The sequence below is a fragment of the Ambystoma mexicanum genome, chromosome 5q (genome assembly GCF_040938575.1).
Source record: "Ambystoma mexicanum isolate Mex_15411 chromosome 5q, UKY_AmexF1_1, whole genome shotgun sequence".
NCBI lineage: Eukaryota > Metazoa > Chordata > Amphibia > Caudata > Ambystomatidae > Ambystoma > Ambystoma mexicanum.
The window spans coordinates 290,912,875-290,926,616 of record NC_090933.1 but is presented as its reverse complement, the minus strand read 5'-3'; positions in this window follow the sequence as shown (position 1 = coordinate 290,926,616).

Sequence of the window (13,742 nt, the reverse complement as noted above, 5' to 3'; positions counted from 1 at the left end):
AGCTCGTCTTCAGTTCTTTCTTTCCAGTGGTCGACTCTGCCTTCCAAGTCCCAGGGACCTGCCTTTTAAACAGTTTTCTCCCATTCATTTAAGCCTAGCTGCCACTCACCCAGCACGGTGGCTGTCCTTGCTGGCAAATGAACAAAGGGACCAAACCTGGTTTGGCGTGCAAAGACAAACACTAGAACGACCTTTCCAAAAAGAAATGGCAAAAAAAGTTGATCGGAATCTGATTTTACAGAGGGGGCTCAGACGCCATCTTGAAAAACATGGCTCTGCTGGATTTTAGCTACCAAAGTGTTTAAACAGTTCACGGTTGGGATAATCATGGTGATACCACTGCCACCAGCCATTCTGAGAGGAAAGGGTAGCATTTGAGTGCTACATGAGTTTTCTAGGCATAGGGAATACTAGGTATTCCCTCCAGCACTTTGCTGTAAGGCAGTGTGTGCTGGGGCTATCAATTTAAAAAGACTAGCAAAGTCAATTTAACTTAACATTCACTGGAAGACAGTAGTCAGTTGCAGAGAAGGCATTTAAACCTTGGGAAGTCTGAGAGACATCCCTGTGCCACTGCATTGAAGGTGCTGTGTGACACACAAGAAAATATTATACCTATGGAGTTGTCTAAAAGTAAAACACACATCAAAATACATGAAAGAGTGGGAAAAAGGCTCACACTCTTTCCAGGTAAAAATGAAAGTCCTAAAAACCCAGCAACGTTGCTGGCGGTCTCAAAAGGTAAGGGAAATTAGCACATTTATGAGAATTCTCCCGTACAGTCTGCCCACACTGGCAGTCCACTCCTGGCACTCCAGACCCACACACAGCATAACATTGCAGGCCATTTGTATGATGCCATGTTCACCCCATACACCAGGCACACCTTATTTGCCTGGTGTTGTTGTTTGCCATGTGGACATGTACCAAGCATGGTACAGCAGCAGATATTTTGCTTCCTGTTAACAGAAGAGTAGACTGGTTTGTAATCCTATTGAGGGGATGGAGGATACATTCCATGGTAAAGCTGCAGCAGGTTCACAAGGGGAAAGGTGTGAGGTGAGATGAGCATCTTTCTTGTAGTGAATCAGTAATTGTAACATTCTGTATGACTATTGTTATGTAGATGTGTATTATGGGCATACTTGTAAGGGAATAGAGTGGCTCCTCAAGCACTATATTGTTGCGAGTCATGCATAGGGTGGCTAGGGCAGTACACACAGGTGTTGGCTGTGGTTTTCATTCTGTGCTGTGCTTCCCCTATTGTGTTCTAATGTGTGTTTTTTTCGGGCGGTCGGCATGCACTATTGTTGCTGGTGACCATGTGAAAGTGATCAGGAATTTCATTGCTTGTGCTGTATGCTTTGGTGTGTGTGTGATTCTCAGGGTGTTGCTAATGGCATGCAGGATGGACCCAAAATCATGATTGAATGGCACCAGAGATGTGGCTTCACTGTGTGTGCTCCACAGGGGCAGGTTTCATTTGAAGTATGTTTGAACAAGCTGATTGCAGACAGCCTCTCTCTGTGCCCTTTTGCCAACCAAGGGCAAGGGTGGTGCCTGCAGCTGAAGGTGATGACCCTCCTACATATCAACTGGTATGCCACGCTGCGTGGCAACATTGTGCAAGACGCACGCTGCCACCATGATTTTACATACTACAGATGGGGTATAAAACAATTCCCCCACAAGAGTGGTCAACGTGACTTAAGCAAACAAATATACGGCCCACTATGCCCCTATTGGCTATATGTGCTGCATTGTACCTCGCCTCGGCTGGTGTGAGAGGATTCCTGAATGGTGTGAGCCAGAATCTTGATAGCGGGTAGGCACTTTCCCCTGCAAACGGGTAAATGGTTTTTATTGGCATTTATTGTCGTGGTCTTTTCAGTGTGTCACAAGAATACATGCATGTGCACAAAAGTTGATACTCACCAATGAGTCAGGTCTTGCCAAAGGTAGAGTGGTGACTGGCAGTAAATGTAGCTGTGATTACAGGAAATATGGCATTGACTAGCATGATGACTCTGTTTGCATCACAGATGACCTGCACATTGTTGGAAGGCCAATGCTTCTGGGTACATTAAATGTGCTTCGTAAATCTGGGGAGCATAGCACAACATGTGTACAGTCAAGGGCTCCAAGTACATGTGGGAAGTGGGCACACTCTCTGCCTTTCCAGCTGAGTGCATGGCATATATGTGCCTACGCACATATGCACATGATGTTATGCAGGGCAAAACCTGGTGGAGACAGCGGGATTGTGTGTCCTGGGATTGCAACCAACAATGTCTGTGGTGCACTGGAAAAACCCTGTGGCTATGAAATGGAAATCTGTCAGCACCTTTTCCAGGGGTTGAGGGCATGTGAGTAGATGGTGGGCATTTCAAGGTGTTCTTCCAACTCCCCGACCAGTTCTAGCATGATATAGGGTGGAAAACAGTACCTTGCATACACCTGGTTGTCTGGCATCCCAAACAGCTTGGTGTGTGTTGGGAAAATCTGCAGTCTCTGCATCCGCCTCCTCCTTTTGTGTCCTTGTGCGATGGCTCCCAGTATTCCTGTATTCATTGTGGCTGAACGACGTTGGATTGTGAGCATTGCCTGCTTTAAACGTGTTGTTTCTTTTGCACATTGTACTTTTTGTGTATTATCATGTGGCGTTGAGATCAGGAGGTTTGCATGTGACTTTCCCTGACATGACATTGTGCAGTGAAATCCATAAATGTGGTTTTCACCAGCCAGAGAAAATGCCTTTGTTTAACTCAGGCATTACCTCGGGATAGCAGGCTATTACCACATGGTACAACCTGCTCCAATGCCATTATGCCCTCAGATGTCAGTCTCAAAATTTTCCTAGTGCCCATATTTGGGTCATATGATTTGTTTTCCTTTAATTCAGTACCTCCCTAGTCATCTCATAGTACAATACTCCTTTCATAACAATATTCTGGATCATTTAGTGTACGACATCAAATTAATTGTAAGTAGTGGAGATCCTTTGCAGAGGCACGTCCAAGTGAGCTCCACCATCCACCAGAATAACAGTTCTTATTAGGGAACCTGATTGCCAAGTTCATGCTGGTCAGTGCAATGCAAATATTTACGCCACATTTCGGTACAGGAGAGGTGCCTTTAAGTGAATGGCTCATTTCTAAAAATGCATTTTGCAGACAGTCTGGAGTAAATGTTTGCAGATAGCCAGCATCTGCTCTCTTGCCAAGTACCGTTATGGTCCCAGGGTCAAAACATAAAATAGCAGACTCAGCCGTTCATTCTCCTAGGTGCAGTTTTATCTGCAAATTAACTGTGAAGTGAAAGTGGAGTCTGATGGCAACACCATTGAAGGATGGTTGAAGGCTATTCCAAGACGGCACAATCCAAACGATGGACAGGGGACAAGTGTGAACATACCAACCATACAGGGATCCATCGTGGGACCGCATTTCATCAAGACTGAGAGAGAGAGCACGGAATGAAGCTCCATAAAATAGAGGGGGCCTGAAACTCCCTCTAAAAATCTAACTGAGGAAAATTATTCTTTCCCTTTAGATCAATAGTTTTCGGCTACGGACTTCAGCGGAACAGGTGTAGACACCTCTGTTTCCTCAGGACGGCTATTGAGGAAACCATTCATTTAGTTACTTGAGCCATGTGACATTTACAGTTGCTCGCAGATACGAAGTAGCCTTTATCAACGGGTCTAAAAGACAAGGGGCCTCATTACGACCCTGGCGCTAAGTGAAAAACGATGGCGGTAAATGGTTACCGCCATCGTTTTCCGCCAGGTCCGATCATGACTCGTGACCGTAAACTACGATGCCAATAGCGGCATCGTAGTTAACGCTGCCGCTAACTGCGCTAAGGGTGCGCGCACGCGACCGCCCACACCGTACTTAGCGCCATGGCGGAAAGGTACGCAAATGCCGACCCAAGCGGACATGCACCTAACGCCATCACTGAGGCCGCTAAGTACCTTACCGCCATGGTGCAAATAACGCCATCGCGAACCAACCGTAAAGGGCCATGTCAAGTGAATGCAGCTGCCACAGGTGCACAGAAACAGCACAGGTGACGGCAATACAGACTCAGGGGAGTACAAAAAGAGCACACCCCACCCCTACCCACACCCAGTCACACTCCACAATGATGCCAATACGACTAGCAATGTTGGGGCTGGAGGACCTGATAGCAATGCATGTGCTACTACAACAGCAACAACAACAACAGGCAGCACAGAGGAGACGCAGGAGGAGAAGGAGGGCAAGGCAGGCCCAGCAAGCCCCACCAGCACAGCCAGTGCCACCACGCAGGCAGCCCCCAATCCCACGCATCAGAGCCAATCCAAACAACCTCACTGCTGAGCAGATCCACACCCTGTACCGTTTGGACCGGGACACCATCACCGCCATCGTAGACATGACACACAACGACATCGTCAGCATGATAGAAAGTCCAACCGCCATCCCCCCCCTACTGAAGGTAGTGGCTGTACTCCACTTCCTGGCCACAGGCACCTACCAGCACACAGTGGGGCACCTGCATGGCATTTCACAACCATTATTCTCACGAACACTCATCCAAGTGCTCGATGCCCTCCTCAAGCACACAGACGACCACATCTCATTACCACGGACTGCCCAGGAGATTGCAAACACCAAAGTGGGTTTCCATGCACTAGCCAGCATACCCGGTTGCATTGGTGCCATCGACTGCACCCATGTGGAATTGGTGGTTCCACGTGCCATGGAGGTACCGTACCGCAACCGGAAACAGTTCCACTCTATCAACGTGCAAATGGTCTGTGACTCCAACAAGATCATCACACATTGTTGTGCCCGATTCCCCGGATCAACCCATGATTCACTGGTCCTGAGGAACTCCACAATACCACGCTACATGGAGCGACATGCAGGCCCAAGATCCTGGCTACTCGGTGAGTGCAATGTCATGGAAGTGGGCATGGGAATGACGTACCAGTGCATACTCCACCTGGCAGAAAGGGGGGGGGATGATGCATACTCCACCTGGCAGAAAGGGTGGGGGGATGATGCATACTCCACCTGGCTGTGAGTAACACAGAGAACGGAGACAGAGGAAGGGCACTCACAATGCACACAACCCCTCTGCATACATAGGGTGATGGCATGCAAAACAGGCCATGGCAGCAATGAGCATATACTGGTTGCATTGTGTGAATCAATTAGTGCATGTAGAAGTGAGCCAAGGTAACAGTTCCATGCCAGCCATGGTGGAACATCATGTTCCTGATCAGACAACATGACTGACACATACATTCTCGCCTACATACAGGTGATGCAGCCTATCCCCTGAAGAGGTGGCTCCTCACACCAGTCCGGAACCCGCAGAACCAGCACGAGGAGGACTTCAACCGTGCACATACACGTACTCGTGTGGTCATAGAGCAGACATTCGGCCTCCTGAAGGCACGGTTCCGAAGCCTCAGCAGGTCTGGTGGGGCACTCCTGTATGGCCATGAGAAGGTGGCAAAGATCGTCATGGCATGTGTCATGCTGCACAATATGTGCGTCAGACGGAATGTGCCCCTGCCCCCTGACGCAGAACTGCAACCACCTGACGATGAGGATGAGGAGGGTGCAGATGGGGCGCCACCACATGGAGGAGGCGATGCACAGGAGGGGCGTGCCATGCGCCAAAGTATCATCGACCACTGCTTCTAGCACACACGGCTGGTGTTTATCGCATGGAGACTGCACTTGGGGCACTGTGTGTCTCTGGGACATGCACACTGTGGACTGTACACCAATAAAGCACACATACGCAATGAAAATGTCCACACATTTCTTTTTTTGAAAGAAAAAAGTGTATTGGAACTATGAACTGTCGTGTCACACCCCCTCCCACCTCCCCCCTGCACACCCCAACACACCCCCTCCCACCTCCCACCTCCCCCCTGCACACCCCAACACACCCCCTCCCACCTCCCACCTCCCCCCTGCACACCCCTACACACCCCCTCCCACCTCCCACCTCCCCCTGCACACCCCAACACACCCCCTCCCACCTCCCACCTCCCCCCTGCACACCCCAACACACCCCCTCCCACCTCCCACCTCCCCCCTGCACACCCCAACACACCCCCTCCCACCTCCCACCTCCCCCCTGCACACCCCTACACACCCCCTCCCACCTCCCACCTCCCCCCTGCATACCCCAACACACCCCCTCCCACCTCCCACCTCCCCCCTGCACACCCCAACACACCCCCTCCCACCTCCCACCTCCCCCCTGCACACCCCAACACACCCCCTCCCACCTCCCACCTCCCCCCTGCACACCCCAACACACCCCCTCCCACCTCCCACCTCCCCCCTGCACACCCCAACACACCCCATGTAGGTGTCAACAGATGCCTGTGACAGTGTCCACAGGCCGTCACAAGCCCCCTCTCCCGGCCCCCGGGGCACCCCTGGCTGTGGAGCGCAGGTTGCGTCCGGAACGTCGCACAGGGGCTGCTCTGCGCAGAACTGGCAGTGGAGGATGTCCCTGGCTGCCCCTGTGCATGCAGCTCCTGTACTGTGTGGGTGAGGTCAGTGACCGCACGACGCAAGCCCGCAAGTTCGGCACAGATGTCCCTGGACATGGCCTGCATGGCATCCCTCAGGGTGGCAGTGCTCTGCGCCACTTCGGCCCTTAGTGTCTCCGTGGCCTGTTCAATGCTAAACCTAGCCCCCACACATTCCGCGGCATGCTCATCCAGCATTGCGGACAGTTGATGCTGCCGTTGAGTGATGTCCTCGAGGGACTGCTGGCCGTGCTGGCCCATGGCCAGTGCAGGTGGAGTGATGGAGGGGCTGCTCCCCTCCTGTGGAGTGTGGACAGGGCATGGGGTGGAAGGCCACTCCTCTGCCTCAGTGTGCCCCTGTGTGTCACCCTCATGGGGGCTGGCGTCTGAGAAACAGGGGGAATGTAGTTGGTCAGTGGGGCTTCTGACCTCCTGCTCCATGTCCGAGTCAGAACATGCAGCTGTTGCAGCTGTCTCCCCGATGTTGCTGCTGGCCGCTGACCCCCTGCCTTCTGTGGCAGGCAATGTCAGTGGAGGTGGAGCAGCTGCTGCTGGCCTGCTGCCAATAGGGGTGCTTGCCGGTGGGACCTCCGGTATGCCTGCAGTGGGACCTGCTTGTCGTGGGGTCTGCCTCACTGCAGCTGAGGTTGAGGGTGCAGGGACGTTGTTGTTGGACTTCGCTCTCTTCGGCGCAGGGGTGTCCTGGTCCTCTGGGTGTGATTCTGTGCCTGTGGTGGAGCAAAGGTGGGAGGGCGTTATTGATGGGTCTACGGACTTTGGAATGACAATGGTTGACATTATTTTGGCCAGTGGATGAGGCAGATTTCAGGCAGTGCCATGCAGGTTGTCTCCTTTTAGTGTGGTATGTGGATGCAGGTATGCGGGTGCCAGCAGTGTATGCAGGGTGGTGCTCGCATGTGGCTATGGGCAGTATTGATTTGTGTTGCATTTACACTCTAGGGCAACCTTGTGCTACACATGATTGGACTGCTGTGACTATGGCATGTCTTGTATGAGGCACCTACCTTCATCGCCTGATGTCGGGGCTCCCCTTTCCATCCCTCCAACGCCTTCGATGGATTCCATGCCGATGGTGGTTGCACAGATCTCCTCCCACGGTTGGAGTTTCAGGGGGGATTCCGACCCTCCACCGGTTCCCTGGGCAAGGTTGCGGTTTGCTGAGATGACGGCTCTGACCCGTATGCGCAGGTCATCCCAGCGCTTCCGGCACTGCTGTGGGGTGCGGGGTACGGTCCCCACCGCGCTGACGCGCTCAGCCACCAGGGCCCAGATGGCCTTCTTCTTCCCGATTGCTGTCCTGGTCATTTCAGGGGAGAAAACAACACCTGCGTTGTCCTGCAGGGTCTCCGCTAGCATGCAGAGTTCCTCCCGGCTGAATCGCTCCTGGCGCTGGCGGTCACATGCCTTTTTCACGGATTTTGGCATTTTCGGGAACTTGGATGGGTGGGTGTTTGGTTGGGACAGGTGTCAGGGTTGGGTCTGGTGTTGTTTGGTAGGATGGCGATGGATTGTGTTTTTAAAGATGGCCGACGGGCTGCTTCCCGTTCCGGCGCGATGACGCTATTTCCGGTTTGGCCTTTTACGGCCGCCGCTAATTACGGTGGCCGTAAATTACGGTGGCCGCTACTTACGCTGGCGGAAGGGCACCTTGCTCGCTTAGCGATGCCGGTAGGGGCCTTTTCCGCCATGGCGTTAATTGCATTACCACCATGGCGTAATGCTCGTGCGCGATGGGTCGTGATGTGGCGCTCTTTACGCCATCGTCCCACGGCGTAAACGCTCATTACGCCATGGCGGTAATGACGGGCGATTACCGCCAGGGTCGTAATGAGGCCCAAGAAGTTTAAACACGTTCACGGTGTGACTGAGGAACATTCGGATTACTTTCTGCGCTATTGATACTTTCATCACAGGGATTACAATGTTGTAATTAACCTACAGAACAGTTACAATTGTCCATGCTTACCAGAGAATGTCCTGGCTTCTGCAAAGCATACTTGCGGAATATAGGTGCACCATGCAAAACTGGGCATCTTAGCGATACTGTAGAGGGAAAGGGAGGAGGTCATCTCTATGTACAAAGTCAGTAGTCATTACAAAATGATGGCAACACCTGTTATAATTGAAGGCCCTTGCCATTTTGACCTACATGATATTCAGATCATGGCCCAGTGATAGGCAAGGCCAGCTCATGCAGCACAGGTGCAAAGCATACGCCAAAGCACTACCCACAGGGAGAAGAGACCTGCCTTTAAAAGGCAGCCAGTCAATTCAGTCAGTGTTAACCACTGAAAGAGCTGGCAGGTTGTGAGCAGCAGACCCCTGCAGGATCCCTGTCCTGGAGTGCCCAGGTGGGAAGAGCCTTATCGTGGAGACCCGGAAGGTGAATCGACAGGTGTCTGGTAAAGAGGGTGAATGATAGGAATGGGGACGAGGGAAATCATGTTTTTTGAGAAAGAGGTTTTCTTGTTAGTAGAGAATAGCAGTAGTGTGGATTTAGATCCCTTTGTATTGTAGACAGAGGGTGAGGTTGTATGGGAGCCGGGGGAAATGGGTACTACTTTAGAGAGGAAAGTGGGGGGACCACCTAGGATGCGAAAAGGGGAGGTTTTGGGCAGGAGAGCGATACAATCTGAAGAGAAAGGGGAGAGATGTTGGTGAAGAGTAAGACTGTGTAGAGAGGCAACCTAGAGATACTGTTAGAGAGAGAAACGATGAAAATAGCATATTTTTGAAAGATAGAAGTATTGATTTGGAGAAGAAAGAGAGAGGTGTCCCCTTCAGAAGGAGTAAGGAGATGTGTAACCAACTGGAGATTGTTTTTGGGAGGAGAAGAGCCAGGGGGTGGAGGAGGGCCTTGTTGTGAAGGGGAGAGAGAAGCCATCTTAGAAAGGAGTTGTAAGAAGAAGGAGACAAACCATCTAACTAGAGAACATTGGTGGTTGAAGGGGGTCAGAGATATCAACAGTATATTGAAGGAGGCACTGGGGTCATTCTGACCTGGCGGTAGGGGGTTAACAGCACTGGTAAGGATGCCTGTGCTGTTAACCCCCTACCGCTGCATTGCGAGGTCCCTTAGCGGGTCCCACTAAGGCTGGCTAATTTTACCAGCCACCCTTAGCGGGAGCAGCTAAGGGACAAGGGAGCTAATAACGGGCCCGCTGTTAGCGGGCCCGTTATTAGCTCCCTCCCCATTCCCATTGAGCCCTATGGGGGCTCAAATGGGAATGGGGATTGGTTTTTTGAATGGGACTTACCGGGTCCTCCGAGGTTGGAATGACCCGGTAAGTCCCCATTCAAGGAACCCGGACCCAGACCGATTTTGGAGGCAGCCATGGGGCTAATAGCACCATGGATACCTCCAAACTCGGAATGACCCCCACTGAACCCCTAGGTAAGGGAGAGAGCCAGACCATTTTAGGAAGTGGAGAGAAGAGACGACCACCACCCCTCCATAGCAAAGTGTGCTTGAGAGGACCACATTGGTTCTGAGAGGAGTGTAGAGGCGGGTGGAGGAATGAGGTGGCATCAGTAAACCAGAGAAAAGGAGACCGCATCAGATATTTCCAGATGGGCAGTGACCCTTAAAAGAAGATTAGGTTAAAAAGTGGTTGGAGTTATGCTTATCCACCAAACCACAGCAGGGCCCACCAGAATGTCCCTCAAGACGACCCTTGCATCCAGCCTTGTGGGAAGTTCTCGCCCCTGTAAGAGGATTCAATCCAACACTACAGCTAAGTCAATGCCTAGTCTGGGATACTGAATGGAAACCCTTATTGATATATCTTTATGTCCAGTTCATGAGTTCTGGATGACTACCCCTATATAACACCCCTCTCTTAGAATCCCCCTGACCGCACTGAGCCAAGAAGTAGTTCTGTTTTGCAAGTTTAAAAGGTTTATTTGAGAAATAAGACAAAATATAGATACCACGCTTTTATAATAAATTAATAATCAATATCGCCCTTATAAATATAATGATAATCAACAATGGGTAATCTGACACTAGCACACTTCTTTATAATCAATGAGGAGTTAGTATAGGATAGATCAAGTAGCAAAAATACTTTTATGATTTCAAGGGAAAAGCAATGAGGAATAAAATGCAGTACAGAAATACTTGAGATGATTTTAGCAAAAGATAATATAATCACTTTTTCTCTGGCAATTCACCCCCCACCCCTATGCAATGTAAGAAATGGAAGGAGATGGAAAGAGGAGCACACAGTTCTCAGGAATGCAATCAAATACAATACGAAATTCAGTTCACCCCTAGCAAGCTTAGAGAAAACCGGTATGAGTTTTAAAACACAGGCCCAAGTGCTTTGAAAGTGGTGGCAATGAAGTGAGAAATATGCTGAAATGCTTTTAATTCCCTTTAGGAGGTTCAGGGTGAGTGAGAGATACTTGGGATGAGTTCAGGCTCACTTTAGCAATGATTCAGAGATGGTGATTAAGAGGCAAACAAATTTTTAGCAAGGAAAGAAATGACTGATGATGGTTACATGTGGCTGGATTTTTAACCAAATCGCAAATCGCGATAAAATTCGCAAGTGCGTGAAGTTGGTTCTAGGCTTGTTGAAAAGCTGAGATTCTAAGCTTTCAGAGGAAAGTTAAACCAAGTTCGTAGCCCAAACGGTTCCAGAGATATGAACGAAGTTGTAAAGGTTGTTTTTTGGATTTAAAGTAAACTCAAAATGACAGGTGACAGCTTGCAGCTTCAGAATTGACAAGTGACAGTGGTGCAGCTTTACAAAATGACAAGTGACAACTTCTAGGAGGCATTTCTGGTTAGATTAAAATAGTTTGGATTAGATTATTTTAAACTAAGAGCTTATTTCTGTCACAATCTGACCTAAGTACTCACAATATATTTTGGAAGAACTGGACCTCATCACGGATCTGACAGGTTTTGGACTTCGGTTCCGGTCTCGCCACGGACGGTCTCTGCGCACAGCGTCTGGTCTCTGCTCTGCTGGTCTGGTCTGGCACTGGTCTGGTCTGTCCGGATACAGCGGTCTCTGCACGGCTCCTGGATCTCTGCAGTGGTCCTAACAAAAGTTCTTGGCAAGGGATTCAAGCAGCTCGCCCGGCTGTGAGTAGCTTGCAATGATTTGAGGCCTGCTGCAGAGAACTCAGCTTGTGGTTTTAGGCCTCTGATTTAGGTTCTAAAGTATAAGTTCTAGGTTCTGGAGTATGTAGCTGGAGTCAGTCTGGAACTGGTATCTTCTGGATGTTGTGTGGTCCGGCAAAACGCTCCGCAGCAACTGGATTTGAATGTCCTCTCTAGCTTCCAGTGGCTCCTTTTATGTCTTTTGAAAGTGGGTGTGTGCGCAGCATCACTAAGCCAGCCCCTCTCTCAACTGATCATTGGTCAAGCTTTCTCTCTTCCTTGATAGGGGAAAGGAAATGTGAGTCATGGTGATGCTGTTTTATGGCCTGCAGAAAGGACACTCCCCTGTCAAATTGCACATAAATCTATATTTTACCCAAATACATATTGCACAGATACACAGTTGTTCAAAATGACATGCACCCATCATGCATTACTGATGGGAGGCACTGTTCCGACCCTGGCATTTCTAGGAGCTTGGGTAAAGAAATGGTAACTTTTTGCGCTTTTTAGTAGCTTTCCCCATATCAGATTTTTCTCCAAATTTATACAATTGTGTGCAAGGCATGTGGGCATTTAGATAAGGAAGTGTCAGATTTTTAACCTGCATACATTTAGAGTAACAACCTCTTTTCCGCTCGTAAACCCCCAGATCATACCACCGGGTCCTAAAACCTCTTAAAATGTGGGCAGAAAAATCACAAGAATTATGGTATCATTTAGATAATTTTGACAAGTCCGCACCATGAGTTATACATCTTTCTTAAAATCATATTCTGGCCAACAGGGGTGTGTCTTCCCAGGTCACATGGTTGAGAAACCAGTTTGCCCACTTTCTTTAAGCTCAGCCTGTTCTCAGAGGCACTGCCCCTCCCAGTTTCCCCTAAGAGGAAGCCACTTTTACGATGCCCCCAATATAACATTTGCCTGAGTCCAGGACAGGCCTTTGTTCACCTCCCTGTAGTCCCCAGCTGCTCCACCCCTAATCTAATCAACAGGGCCATGTGACCTCAGGATGCAGCCAGGCCTGGCAGCCAGGCCTGGGAACACAGCTGTTGATCCAGTATCAACTCCTGTCGGGGGTAGTTGTCAGGCAGAATTCAGTTTCATTAAGCCAGGTTTCAGCTAAATGTCACTTTTTGTTCCCAGTTTAAATCACTTACAATTTTTACATATACATTAAATAATTACTTCCTTCAAGTCATTTCAGAATATAGTTTTACATTGTATCCACCTCTTAGCAAGTCTTTCCTTGGTCTGGTTTTGTTTCATTTGTTCAGTTTTACATAAAAGTCTGGTGGTTTTAAAACGCCGGCTTTCTGATAGAGGTGAGTACTGGTAATGCAACAATTTTTGGGATTAAGAAAATGAATTCCCCACAAGAAGGTTGTATCTTTGGAGTGGTCTTGTGCCAACTGCGCAGTTCTCCTATTCTGGCGTGAATGTGGGCGGCAATAGCTCATCCCCACATCCACCCAGTCTATTGATTTAGTTTGTTCTGGGATAGAATAATGGGCGGCAACAGCTCATCCCCACATCTACCCAGTCTATTGATTCAACATGGGTCAAAACCCATGACAAATCACCCCGCCCGACGGCGCTTTGATTCAAGTCGAGGGGAAGTCGGGTGCAAAGGAGGTTTTGAGCCCTTGCGCTGGTATGTCCCATTATCTTCTTCCAATCCTGTAGGTGGCACAGTTCAGCATCTTTTCCTCCCTCCAGTCGATCAATCAGTTCTCCTTGCTGGTCCTGATGGGAGGATTGGGCGGTACCCTGGGCCCCTTGGGTCTCTGCTCCGGTCTCCGGATCGTCCTCCTTGGCCAGTCTCCAAGTTTTCTTTCTCCTAGGACGACAAAGGAAAAGCGGCAATACCTATTCGTAGACATTTTTCCATCACTACTAATGGTGTGGCAGACATATACATTTTATTCTTTAACATACCTAACATGTTACTTTTGAGATACAAGTTATCATTCAAAGACAGTGGCTTACAAGAGTATAATATTTTAGAGACTATATGTGGGATATTTTAGGGTTGGAATTGAATTAATCTGGAGCGGT